Consider the following 12,567-nt stretch of genomic DNA (forward strand, 5'->3'; position numbering starts at 1 on the left):
TTTTTCCTTGCCATCAGATGAAGTGGAGTTGCTTTTACTTCAGTGGGCATTTGGTATGTCCAGCCCCATAGAGGTATCTGGTACCAGGTGTACTGGGGGATATGGTTAAAAAAAACTCTAAGTGAGTCCACGCTAGGCATATTGCATATATCTTATCATCAGTTTGTTTAAACAAACAAAACTGTTCACAACTTTTTTACATTACCGTACAAAGTGGAAAAAAAGCTCAATAGATAATTGATTGTTCAACTGCATTCACCAAAAAAGAAATCATACAATTAAATACTTTTTTACAGAATGGGTAGTAGATACCTGGAAGAGATTTCCAGTGCAATTAGTACAGGCAAAAATATTAAAGGAATTTAAGAAAGCTTAGGATGTACACAAAGCAATCTCAAAGAATTAATAAAGAAAAGGAGGTTCAAAAAGAACAGAATGGAGAAGACAACTGCTGTCCCTATGTATCCACAAAACACACAAAATAATGTAAAAAAATAAAAAGACATAATGTGAAAAGTATTAACTAGGTGCTACATGAGTTTTCATAATATGACTCATGGATCTTTCTCATAAAAGCTTATATTATTCAGGCAACAACATGGTCTACAAACCCGTTGGTCTCGTCATATTTCATGTCTTACAAAGAAAGTAAAAAGGTCAACTATTGTTTGATGATGTTTATTGCTTACACTTAGGCCTTGTGAATAATTTTTAATATTATGAAGACGGGAGCTTGTTTTGCACATCATAATGCTATAAACCATAACCAACAAACCACAGCAAGGTCACCAATAGAGGGAGGACACAAAGGGGCATTGTTATTTTTATACTAGGCAATGGTTTAAGAATACAATGGCAGCTCATTTATAATATACTTTGATATGCCTAGGAAATGTTAGTTTTTTTTTAGTTTTTGAAAGTAAAAGTGTTATGAATTAAAATAATGAACATTTTTTAATTTATTAAAGTGGGCAGGAGAAGGCGCTTTATTTGATCCAAAATCTGGCATCCAGGGTCTAGACACCTGGGATACTGTGTGGTGAAGTCTTTCGTGAGATTTTTTTCTTGCACTATTAAGTGCTTTGTATTTATTAAGGACTATATTATTGTCCTTTGTTATTAAATATATAAATGCATGTGACTATTTGGGTTTTTTCAGATTTGTATTTTATATACATATTTTGTGAGTCATGAATTAAATCATAAGAAAAAAAAAGTATAATTTATTATAGTTTTTTTTATTTTGTAGAACCTTTGGTCATATGTATATTTGTTGGTGGAGTTTAATATATTTTTGCTCACTCACTTTCTACAGTATGTTATATTTAATTAAGTCAAATTACCTAATAGTGTGCACCTTCATTTCCAGCAAAAAAAACCCAAAAAAACATTTTGTCACTGTTGTCTATTTTTTAAATATCTAAAAGCTCATAGATTTAAATCTACAGAATAGCCTTGTCCATTCATAATGTTATAGCAGTATAACAATAAGATACATTTCACACCTCATTTTCCCACTGATCATTATAAACGACCCTCCATGAGTATTGTTCTTTGGGGAATATTCCAGTTTGGAAAGGATGACTCATTTTACGGCATTCAGGCACCAGTTGTCTTAAGGCACCACAGATGAATTTACTAGACCACTTGCGCCAAAGTGGATAGATGCCTATCACTGTCCCAAGATACATCCCTGAAGAAGACATTCAGGAGTGGGCTGGAGATAAAACCCTGCCCTGACACTGTAAGGTCAATGGACAATGATTTCTGTAAGTGCGGCCACCTGCTGGATACTTGCAGCCACATTCTACACTGCTTGATCACCACCTAGACTTTGGCAGCAAGGGCATACCGAGAGTATTCGGCACCCAGGGCAGATCCTATGTGTGGCACCCCCACACTTTAAAGTAAAAAATGTATTTCATTAATTCAATATGTTTAAACAAATAAATAACATTTACTGGACAGATAATACTGCTTTTTATAATAATAATAACACAGGTCCAAGGTGACCACTCAGTCTATTCTGCAAAGTTTAATGGCTTTACATCCTCTGCCTTGAAGCCTTCATTTCTGCACAATTCATCAATGACTTCATCAAAGCTATATTCATGTTCACTATATACTAAGACAGACATTGACAATAGTACAGCATAACTCCCATCACTGGTGCAAGTATCAAAGAATAGGATTTAGGTCCACAGCACCGGAGAAAATGGAAGTGCTTTCAATATGTGGGTTTATTTACTTCATTCTGCTGACCTCAGTGAAGACTCAACCCCAGTAGGTGAACTCCTTACGCTTTTCACGCCCATAGCATCATGATTATGGTACACCTTAACTCCTATAATTATATATGAAGCCAAACACTTACCGGTGGTAAAGCATAACCCCCATCAGTATATATGAAGTCAGACACTGACCATGGTACAGCACTTATAGGTTTTATTTTTATATAATAATTGATATATAAATAGCGTTATCATATTCCACATTATGTACATTAGGTCAATTATTCACCACCCTATTCTTATACCTACTTAAATTGGTGCTGTATGGCTATATATGTAATAATTGTTTAGATCTCAGCTTATTCTGAACAAGTGCTTCATAATAATAATAAATTTATTTACAAACAGTGTGTGGTTGAAAAAAACCTAATGAAATGTACATGAAATATTTGTGTTCAGCCATTTCCAATAAATTTGACTTGACCATTCATTTGTTGCATGACAGGCATTTACCCTTTTTCGATTTCCCTTTAAATTAAAGTGAGTAACCATTTAACGAAAACAAATCAAAAGACTCAGTTGTTTCCAATGCGAACAACTTTTGATCTCTGCTTGCGAATTGTTTGGGGCACTGTTTCTATAAGTATTGGGCCTATGTGTTTACCAAAGATTTTTATTCTCACCCATTACTTTGCACTGATTCTTTGAGGCACACAAAAGGCTTTTCTCGACACTGTTTCTGTGTGGTCTCAAGGGGTACATGAGAAGTGGGGTTTTCTATAGGAACAGTTGATTTTTAGCTATCTGCATTAATCCAGTGACTGTGAAGGAGTTCAATTAGTAGTGAAGTTTCTGGACCCCACACATTTGTACGAAGGCAGCCATTATTAAAACACCCTAGTCATCATACACCCTATGGTGTGAGCCTCGACCCCAGGCATTAGGCCATTCTATGTTGTATCCAAACATTACACTACTTGTAAAATCTGTTCTCATCCTCTGCTTCAGAGGTGGCCAACCTTAGTCTCTTTAGCTGTTCTTCTACTATAACTGAAAACGGGGGATGATGAGAATTGATGTTTAACTGCAACTTAACATTGAAGTCTACCCATGGAATAATGGAATAATTTGCTAAGAAAAAGTTCTCTTCCCAAAAGCTTACAAGTGATCATTTTATTACAGTTTCAAAAGGCTCTGGTACTAGTGATCACACTTGTGGCTTGGACAGAAATTATGTCTACCCTGTAAGCCCCATATACATTAAAATTATTCAACATATTGTGATCATCCTGAATGTGGCCAACTCTTGAGAGCCCTTAAGGTTGCAAAATCATTTCCACTCCAAAAAGGTTGCTATGGATTGCATGCTATAAGTGGATATATATGATATCAGTCAATTATCAATCAAATTATATACACATGCTGTCGCTTATAATATGTTTAAGATAAGGCGAAAAAATTGTGATAATTAGCTGGCCGATTTCCCATCTCTAAAAAAATAATAAAAAATACAGAATTTACAAAGAATTATATATTTTTTTCCAGCTAAATATGCACATACATTTAGACCATTGCTTTTAATGAATATTTTTGGAATTGAGATATAAATATGGACAGGTTGCAATATCCTTTTGCAATCTAGAATCAATATCCATTCCACTTTAAGAACCTACATAAGCCCTCAATGTCTTATGTATGTTTACAAACCGCTGTCACAATAGCAATAGAATAGGATACTCGTGTTGATAAATACTTAATGCCTGGGCACATCTGCTGTCCAACGTACTTATGTGAACCACCATGTGACTTAATAGGTTCATTAGAAGTAACTAACCAAAGATATTTAAAAAAAAATATTAACTGTGTGTATTAAAATAAATGTATCAATCCTAATGTTTTATTGAAAAATTTTTATTATCATTATCAAGATGTTCCAGGTTCTTTTATATTTTATATATTATGTACTGTAGAGAAAGAAAGAAAGAAAGAAAGAAAGAAAGAAAGAGAAAAAAAGAAAATGAAAGATAGAGAAAAAGTAATGAAAGAAAGAGAAAGAAAATCTATGAATATCTGTAACTTGTAATTATAACAATTAATTAGAGGGAAAAAATGCTTTTTACAAGATGATGGAAAATGCACTGTGAGTCAAACTGTTACACAAAATTTTATAAAAACATTGGCTTTTTTCTATTACATTTTTTTTGTAAACCCCTACACATCTGAATTTACAGACATCTCTAAAATTTCCGTAATGTTTTATTTATGAGGGCGGCCAAAATCTTGGGAGAGGACTAATCTCTGCTTCTCACTTCCTTTCCAGATGAAAATCATTTTACCTTCCTATTAAACGTCGAGCCCCAATGTTTTTCCATCATTGTATCCCATCTGCGCCTTATTTGTACAAATGTTCTTCTGTCTATAGAAATCTTCTTCAGAAAAAAAAAATCCCCAAACCCATATTGTGCCTTAAACATTTGTTAAGATTTTGCCCTCAATATGAGAGAGAAGAGAGTGGAGGGGGGGGGGGGAATGATGGTTGGAGGGGGTTCCTAGGGACGAGTGTTATTCACTCCAGTGAGCCCTCTTTACTCCTCTTTTCAAGACCCTCTAAGTTGGTCAAACTGAAAAGAAAAACAATAATTAGAGATAATTGCTTGTGTCCAAACATAGGCATCAAAGCTTCTGGGAATCATTTGTGCTCTACCATGGTGTGTGATCCAAGAAGGTGACCCTTATTTTATTTATTGAGTGGGGAGCAGAGAGAAAGTGGCAGATGGAGAAACTCTCTGCACCTTCTACAGATTTGGCCTTGTCTGTGAATGGAAATAGACTCAGAGCCCGGGATAAAGGAAACATAAAGAAAGGGTCAAAAGAGGTTGCATAATTACAAGGGTGCACGACAGAGTATAGAAGACAGGGCACTAGCCACCACCGGAGTGTTTGATGCAGGCGCTTTAGCAAAGCCATCCCTGTGGGCTAAACATTTACTCTTTTAAAGTATGTTGTCTTTCCCCGATTAACCCCTTTCTGTCTGGGAGACACTACAATGCAACGCTAGATTGGATAGTAAGGGTAACCGTTAATGGTATTAACTGCAGCCTTGTTTCTCACTATTTACACATGTAGTTGAAACAGGGATTGCAGTCTTGGTTAATATTTCCATTTTCAGAATTTGAAAAAAAAAATAATAAATAAGTGAAAGATGCTTTTCGAAATATTTTTAAGAAAACCCTGATCTGTAGGTTGAACCAAACATCCATTGTACATTAAAAAAAAAAAGTAATAAAAAAGTAGAATAAAATAAGATATAATAAAAAAATATAATAACATAATAAAAAATATAATAAAACAATATATAATAAAAAATAATGAATTTCTCAGATATATGGAACATTTTTCCCCTTGATAAATGCTATTAATATACAATTCTTTTATGTTTAAAATTTTTAATGGCTACTAATAACACACTTCTGCATTTGTTATATAATTAGTTTTCTTTTTATTACAAATTGTATATTATATGTTAACTGCCTCATTAATGCATCATTACAATAACACCGGTCTTTGAAGAAAGCTACCTTGTTTCAATCTAGATTAGTAGCAATAATGTAATATACGGTAACCAGGGATGGATCTAGAGTTTTTACCCTGCCACTATCTGCCCTAGGTGACTTGGTTTGTGATGGGGTTAGCCCTGAATACAACAATTTCTATATTTTAAAAATATATCCATTGGTATTTGCTAAGAGGGAATTTAAAGGTATTACAGGACTGCACAAGTTATATATATTAAATTTTTCGAATATTACCATAATCTTATAAATTTACTATAAATTAGTAATAAACACAATAATAAATACATGTTCTTCACAGATTAAAAATTTAATATATGTGTGTGTTACAGACTCTCTGTTTGTATATACCATAAGAGTATTTATCCCCAATATTTTTTTTACTTTATTATTAAATTATGTATCTAAGAACCAGTTACACTGATTGAAAAACAAAATAACATTCTGAGGATAGCTTTAATAATAAATTAAGCCATGCTACAGAGGTAACAGCTCCTCTTCAATATCAGACATGAATTATACCATTCAATAGGGTCGGGAAGTGGCCCTTGAGGATTGTTCTGGACAGCCTTGCTGTAGGGTATGGTGGAATGAGAAAAGTAAACTAGTACAAGAAGCAGATATATTTTAACACATCTTTTAAGTGAATACAGAACACTTCTCTAAAAATGATCTCTATGTATACACAATAATTCCAGGGCAGTGTTACCCCCTGTAACGCAAGAAGCGCATGATGCATCATAACCATGGGGTGTCCATTGCTTCCAGATCTGGTAAATTGGCACATGCAGTGTGAATAGGCACACAGTTAAAATGGGTACAATACAACCATAGCCAACTTTGCAAACATTAATCAGACTAATTGGGAAGTCCCCAAGGTGGGCTTCCAACAGCTCTCCCTTTTCAAGGGTGTGGCATCATAAAGGGGCAGGACTAGCTGCACGGAGGGGCAGGACAAGCTGCACGGAGGGGCAGGACTAGCTGCACGGAGGGGCAGGACTAGCTGCACGCAGGGGCAAGGCTAAACCCAGTGAGCCTTTAGTGGGTGGGGAGTAGGAGGGAGGTTCCCTGGGAGTGGGCGTATCCAAATAAGACTCCTCTGCTCAGAGACCTGGGGAAGCAGCACTTCACCCTGAGGATCTGAGTTAAACCCATATAGTTCCTGATGAAACTGATGAAAAGCACAGATCTTCTGCTTTCTCAAGACCGATGCTAATGGTTGGCAGGGACCCCCATTTGGTCCTTGAGAGATTTATGTGCATGCATTGGACCTAAGTCTATTATAACTCAATGTGATGGACCAGAATTGGGTGATCTGCTCTGATTTAAAGGTTTTACCCATTGTTTATAGCGTATGACAAACGTGAACTTCCCATATGAACACTAACGAACTCTATAACTAAGTTCATTCCTAGTCAATTCTCCTGTTCTATAATATTAGTTGGAGTTGTTTAAGCGTTAAAGCACAAGAAAGCTCTATTTTACAAGATGGAACCTTGGATTCCACAACATTAGCAGCTCCGTTACTAGAGATTTGGACACATCATTACAGTCAAACTGGCCTTTGAAGCAAGGCGCATTGTTTTAACCCTTTGTGTGTTGGCTCGGATGATCCATACTTTGAAGAATGTGGAACTCAAAGGGTTAAAGGGAGCTTAACACATTACATCAGTTAATAAAAGCCTTAGCCTTCCTCCCAGTGATCCCAGTTGCTGCTTACACAGTGATCCTGCTGTTTCTTTACAGTTGTTATAAAGAGACAATACGCCGTGGTTTGCACTTTCCCAAGTAATTTTGATTATACAGTTAAATGGTTCTGGAAACAGAATACGTTTGGGTATTTACATTTGAAATGTTGAGTGCACTCGAATTTATCAAAACAAAGCCGTGTGGATTAGAGCCTGTAAAACAGGGAATATTAATATTTATCAAGGACAATATCTCATGCAATTAGCTGAAACCTAATATTTAGCAGAACAAACATTGGAGTATTGTTTTTGATTTGTCTTTTTGTTTAATATGATGGCCTGCCTTTCAATACGTCTTCTAGTTTTCCTAAGGACCTAATAACGTAATTATTATTGTTACAAGGGCAAGGTATCATTGTTGAAATTTGAGCGGAAAATAACTTACGTCATGTCCAACGTGATAATCAAGTTATTTTGTACACATTTTGGTTCCACAGTTTCTTTTTTCCTAAAGTCTACATTCTTAAACAACAAAACAAAACAAAAAAACAAACAAAAAAACATTGATCTCATTATTTAATATTATTATTATAATTATTATTATTATTATTAGCTCTGTGGGCTGACCAGATCCACATACATGCAAACAATTCAGAGGGCAGCAGGTCTTATTATGTACTTCGGGAAAGAAGGACCGCGATACCGGTAGTAAATCTAATAAAGGGATTTATGGGACCCTCTCTTTGTGTACCATTTAGAACTTTCTTGTTTTTCCCAGTGGTTATCCCAGTCATATGGAGTATGGAAATTTGTATTTGTCATTACAAGGGTCATAGACACTGCCTGTCATAATATGAATACAATATATCTTAATTGTTTAACTGACAGAGGAGGGTGAAAAACACTCAGGCCATTTCATTCAACTTAATGCTATTAGTTACAATACAGACTGGGCTGTTACATACAGCAGCTTGTTTATTAGCTTGAGGTTCAGTTGCTGTTGGATTTTAAGTCACTGAGAGGGTGGTAGATAAGTGAAACAGCCTTCCAGAAGAGGCCATAGAAGTTAATACAGTACAAGACTTTAAACATGTACGGGATGGACATATCCCTAACATATTACAAACCCAATCAATGCCGGACGCCCTAATGATGTAAGTGCGGCCAACAGCTGGATATGCGCGGCCGCACACTAGGTTTATATGCTTGATGGAACGGCAGATCAATTGATTAAAGCCATCTTTAAGGCCAACTCATTCTCCTTGACAAGTAACTTGACACAGATGCAAACATTTTAGTAAACAAATACAAAGTGTTAAAATTTCTATTCTGTTATGAGACATATATTCATAATCACTCTGACTGGTTTCAATATTTAAATAGAACCTTTTTTCCAATAAACACCAACATTGACTTTTTCAGATCTCCAATGTAATGTCCATGTAATTATCTTTTAGTGTTGAAAGCATGGCATTCATTTGCAGCATTCAGCAGTACTATTAACACAGGACATTAATTGAAACTTAGGGTGACTCATTGATAATATCTGTGTTTCGCCACTAGGGGGCAGCATTTTGCAGCATTTTTTTTTGGCTTACTTTCTCAATACAGCATTTAAAACAATAGCAGACTGAAACACAAGAAGAAGGAAGATAATATTTGATGTTGGATCCGTTCTACAGAAATTCTCTAGTAAACTGGGAAACAATTAGGAGAAATGGAGTATGGCAGTTTCATTCATCATTCCAGTGCATAATTCTATAACTATATTATTGTTTACTAATAACTACCAATTTATTTACAATATATTCACAAACATTACTTACAATACAGTAAAATGCAAGTGAGCTCACTTAGAACCACATGTATTAACAGGCAATGTATGCTCTAAATTTATATATATTTAAAAAAAAATAATATATATATATATATATTAAAATATGTTTTTTTTTTTTTAAGTCATCCGGTAGTTGAGATAAACCTGGCTTATACAAATTAGATATATTAAATTTAATGAGACCAATTAAGCTTGTATACAGTGATAGCAAAACTATAAGGAAATTCTCAGATCTAATTTTTCAAATGTAAGTGTACACCTAAATACTGTTCTTTATCAATGGTAACCTCCTTTCAGCATGATATTTCATGCATATTTAGGAATTAAGACACTTGCACTGATTATGCCAAATGTGTTGTCCAGCATCTGATGGAGCTGAGGTTGCTTATACTTGAGGTGAATGCAAAGCCACATAAATATGACATACAATGTACTTGGAGTCTATGCAGTAAAGTAGAAGTCAGTTTCTTCTGCAAGACAACATTTAACATTTCATGGACATCACCTTGCCAAATAAACGTTGTATAATTCTGGGTCAGCTCAGCCCTTGTTGCTGGAGAATTTTCCCAGCGTTGCTCTATTGTTCGGTGAAATCACCTGCATCAGGCCCAGATGATGTTGGGCATGCTGGGCAAATGCTTGATGGGCCAGTGCCTGACACCATCTCCCACATACCTTTAGCATGTAGCCGTATGTCTGTGATTAAACTGCCAGAGCCAATTTTAATGCCCAGTCCAGTACTGACCTACATAGATCTTTTGAAGTTTAATTCAGCAGACCCCCCTCCAATTTTAGGCAATGTTGGTCCTGACAGTTTACTTTGCAGCACAAATTTTAATCACAGGTCCCACATGACCTCATTTTTGCCATGCACTGAAGCTCTGCTTCAGGAAATGACATCATATGCTGAAGTTCTTCTTTAGTGTGTCATGTTGGGGTAAGGCATGTGCCAGGTCCTACCCCTCCCATTGCCTCTGATCCCACTACTGCCCTCTTTTAACCACACTCCTAAAAGGCGTCACATTTTGTCCCTCTAATATTGTTGGGCATATGGTTCAGTAAAAGGTGCACGCTCAGATAATACTTGATGTTCACTATAAGCATACCTAGGAAAATTCAGAATTTTTGGAAAAATTAAATCCAAGCTTACAAAAGAGCAGAACTATCCTTTTAGGGCGCAGTTTTTTAGTTTTGGGTAGACCAATAATTTTACATTTTTGCTAGCTGATTTTCAGAAATGCCCTGAAGGCATAGTCTGCATTTTTAGCAATGAAATTAAAAAAATTTCCGTCTCAAGAAACCAAATCATATGGAAGAGTGTGCCGCCACCTAGGTAGCAAGAACCGAGTAATTTCAGGCGTGGAAACAAATGCTCGTGAAAATGTGTCATTTTGAATAAACATTTCATTAGTCAGGAAGGGGGTGTTATTCGCACAGAGGCTAGTTTTAGTTACATTAAAGGAACTAGCACTCTAGAATTCCACATCTAAAACATATCACAACTGCTGGCTTACTGACGGTAATATCACAATGCAACATTCACTGGAGGATCATGGGTAACGTAGGAATATTTGCATGAAGTATCTTGGATCTGCCTTTGGTCGACCTCTTTTCTGGGGGAAAAAAATTAAAAATATATATATATATTAGCATTTTGGGAAAACTATGTGACCCTACAAAAGTTATTTATATACTGTAGAATAATATAGAATAAGAGGATAATAAGAAGAATACTGTATTTTAATATATTATTAAATAATAACTATTATTATTAATGCATTTAAAACCCACACACATATATATATATAGATACATAAATATATATATATATATATATATATATGTAAACTGTTGGCGCTATATAAATAAAAGATGATAATAATAATAATGATAATATATATATATATATATATATATATATATATATAATACATTTATATTTTATATTTTTGTGTCCACATGGGTTTATGTGAATTGTATTCTTTGTTTTTTAGATCTAGGATATATCAAACTTTTTTAGAGAAAAAAGGAGACTTATCAGTACACAAGAGTGGATGGGAACTGAGCCCCTATGTCTTGTTTGCTTTGACAGTTCAATGGGCATTTGACATTTTATTTACGATCTTGGGCAAAGGAAGGAGCTACGAGAGACTAAGATTTTGCACAAGCTCACTTCAAAATAAGTATCTTATGAGAAAGAAACACAATAGGATTAATCTGGTGAGTGGTGGAAAGGATGCTTCTTTTGAACATGTTGTGGCGCCTATATGACACTGATGAGACATCCCTTCTTGTTGACATTAACCCTTTCACTAACAGAGTAGTTGCAGTCTTGAGAGCACTACACGGCTCTATTTCAGGAGCAATACAGAGCTCACTCGTAGATGCATCTCCTTGTATTCTTATTCTTCTGATGCAGGGAGAAGATATGAAGAGACACAATGATGCTTTGCTTTTGTATTATCAGGTGTCTGGGTTATTGTAGTTTGTGCAGAGTAAGTACTTCTGCTGTAGTTGGCCATACAGACATATACCGTTAGGGTTTTTGACATGGATAATACAGAAGATGCACTCGAGAGATTTCATAGTGATTGTCTAATAAGCCAAAAGTTGATATTTAAAGGGATATCGGCCATTAAAAAAAAGATCATACGTTTACACGGCCGGATTTTGGACAGTTCACTGGGAATCATCTAGACTCTATTCAATAAAAGTTCAATATTTAATCAGTAAGAGTGCATTTGTTATTGCATACAAAAGAATTAAATACAAACATTATCTATGGTATTATAGAAAATTAGAAGTTGAGTAATTGCTGAAGTCTACATTATCTGTCAATAAATAAAAAAATCTATTAAAGAAAAATCCTAAAATAGCAGTTTTAAACGCCTACTGGTGTACTATTTATTTTTCCAGTCCAGCTAATATGTTAGTTCACGTTTTAAATCCCTACTGTTAGGGGAAATAGATGAAATATGAAATGGGAAACCAGTGAAGAGACGTTGTTGTATAGGCAGGGGTTAACAGGTTTGAGGATACAGAGATAACACCTTAATTGAATGGATAAAATAATGCATGTAGTTTATTAACCCAATACATGCATAATAACCAGCTAAAAGAAGAATGAAACAGATTATGCTTACGTCCCTTCAAGGAGAACCTCAAATCTATACTCCATGGCAGAGTCTTCTCATTGCTGGAAGGGTCCCACTTTTATATCTTTTGGTAATACATGAAAG

This window comes from Sceloporus occidentalis, unplaced genomic scaffold, assembly GCF_023333645.1.
Source record: "Sceloporus occidentalis isolate IW3139 unplaced genomic scaffold, rSceOcc1.0.p SCAF_51, whole genome shotgun sequence".
Taxonomy (NCBI): Eukaryota; Metazoa; Chordata; class Lepidosauria; order Squamata; family Phrynosomatidae; genus Sceloporus; species Sceloporus occidentalis.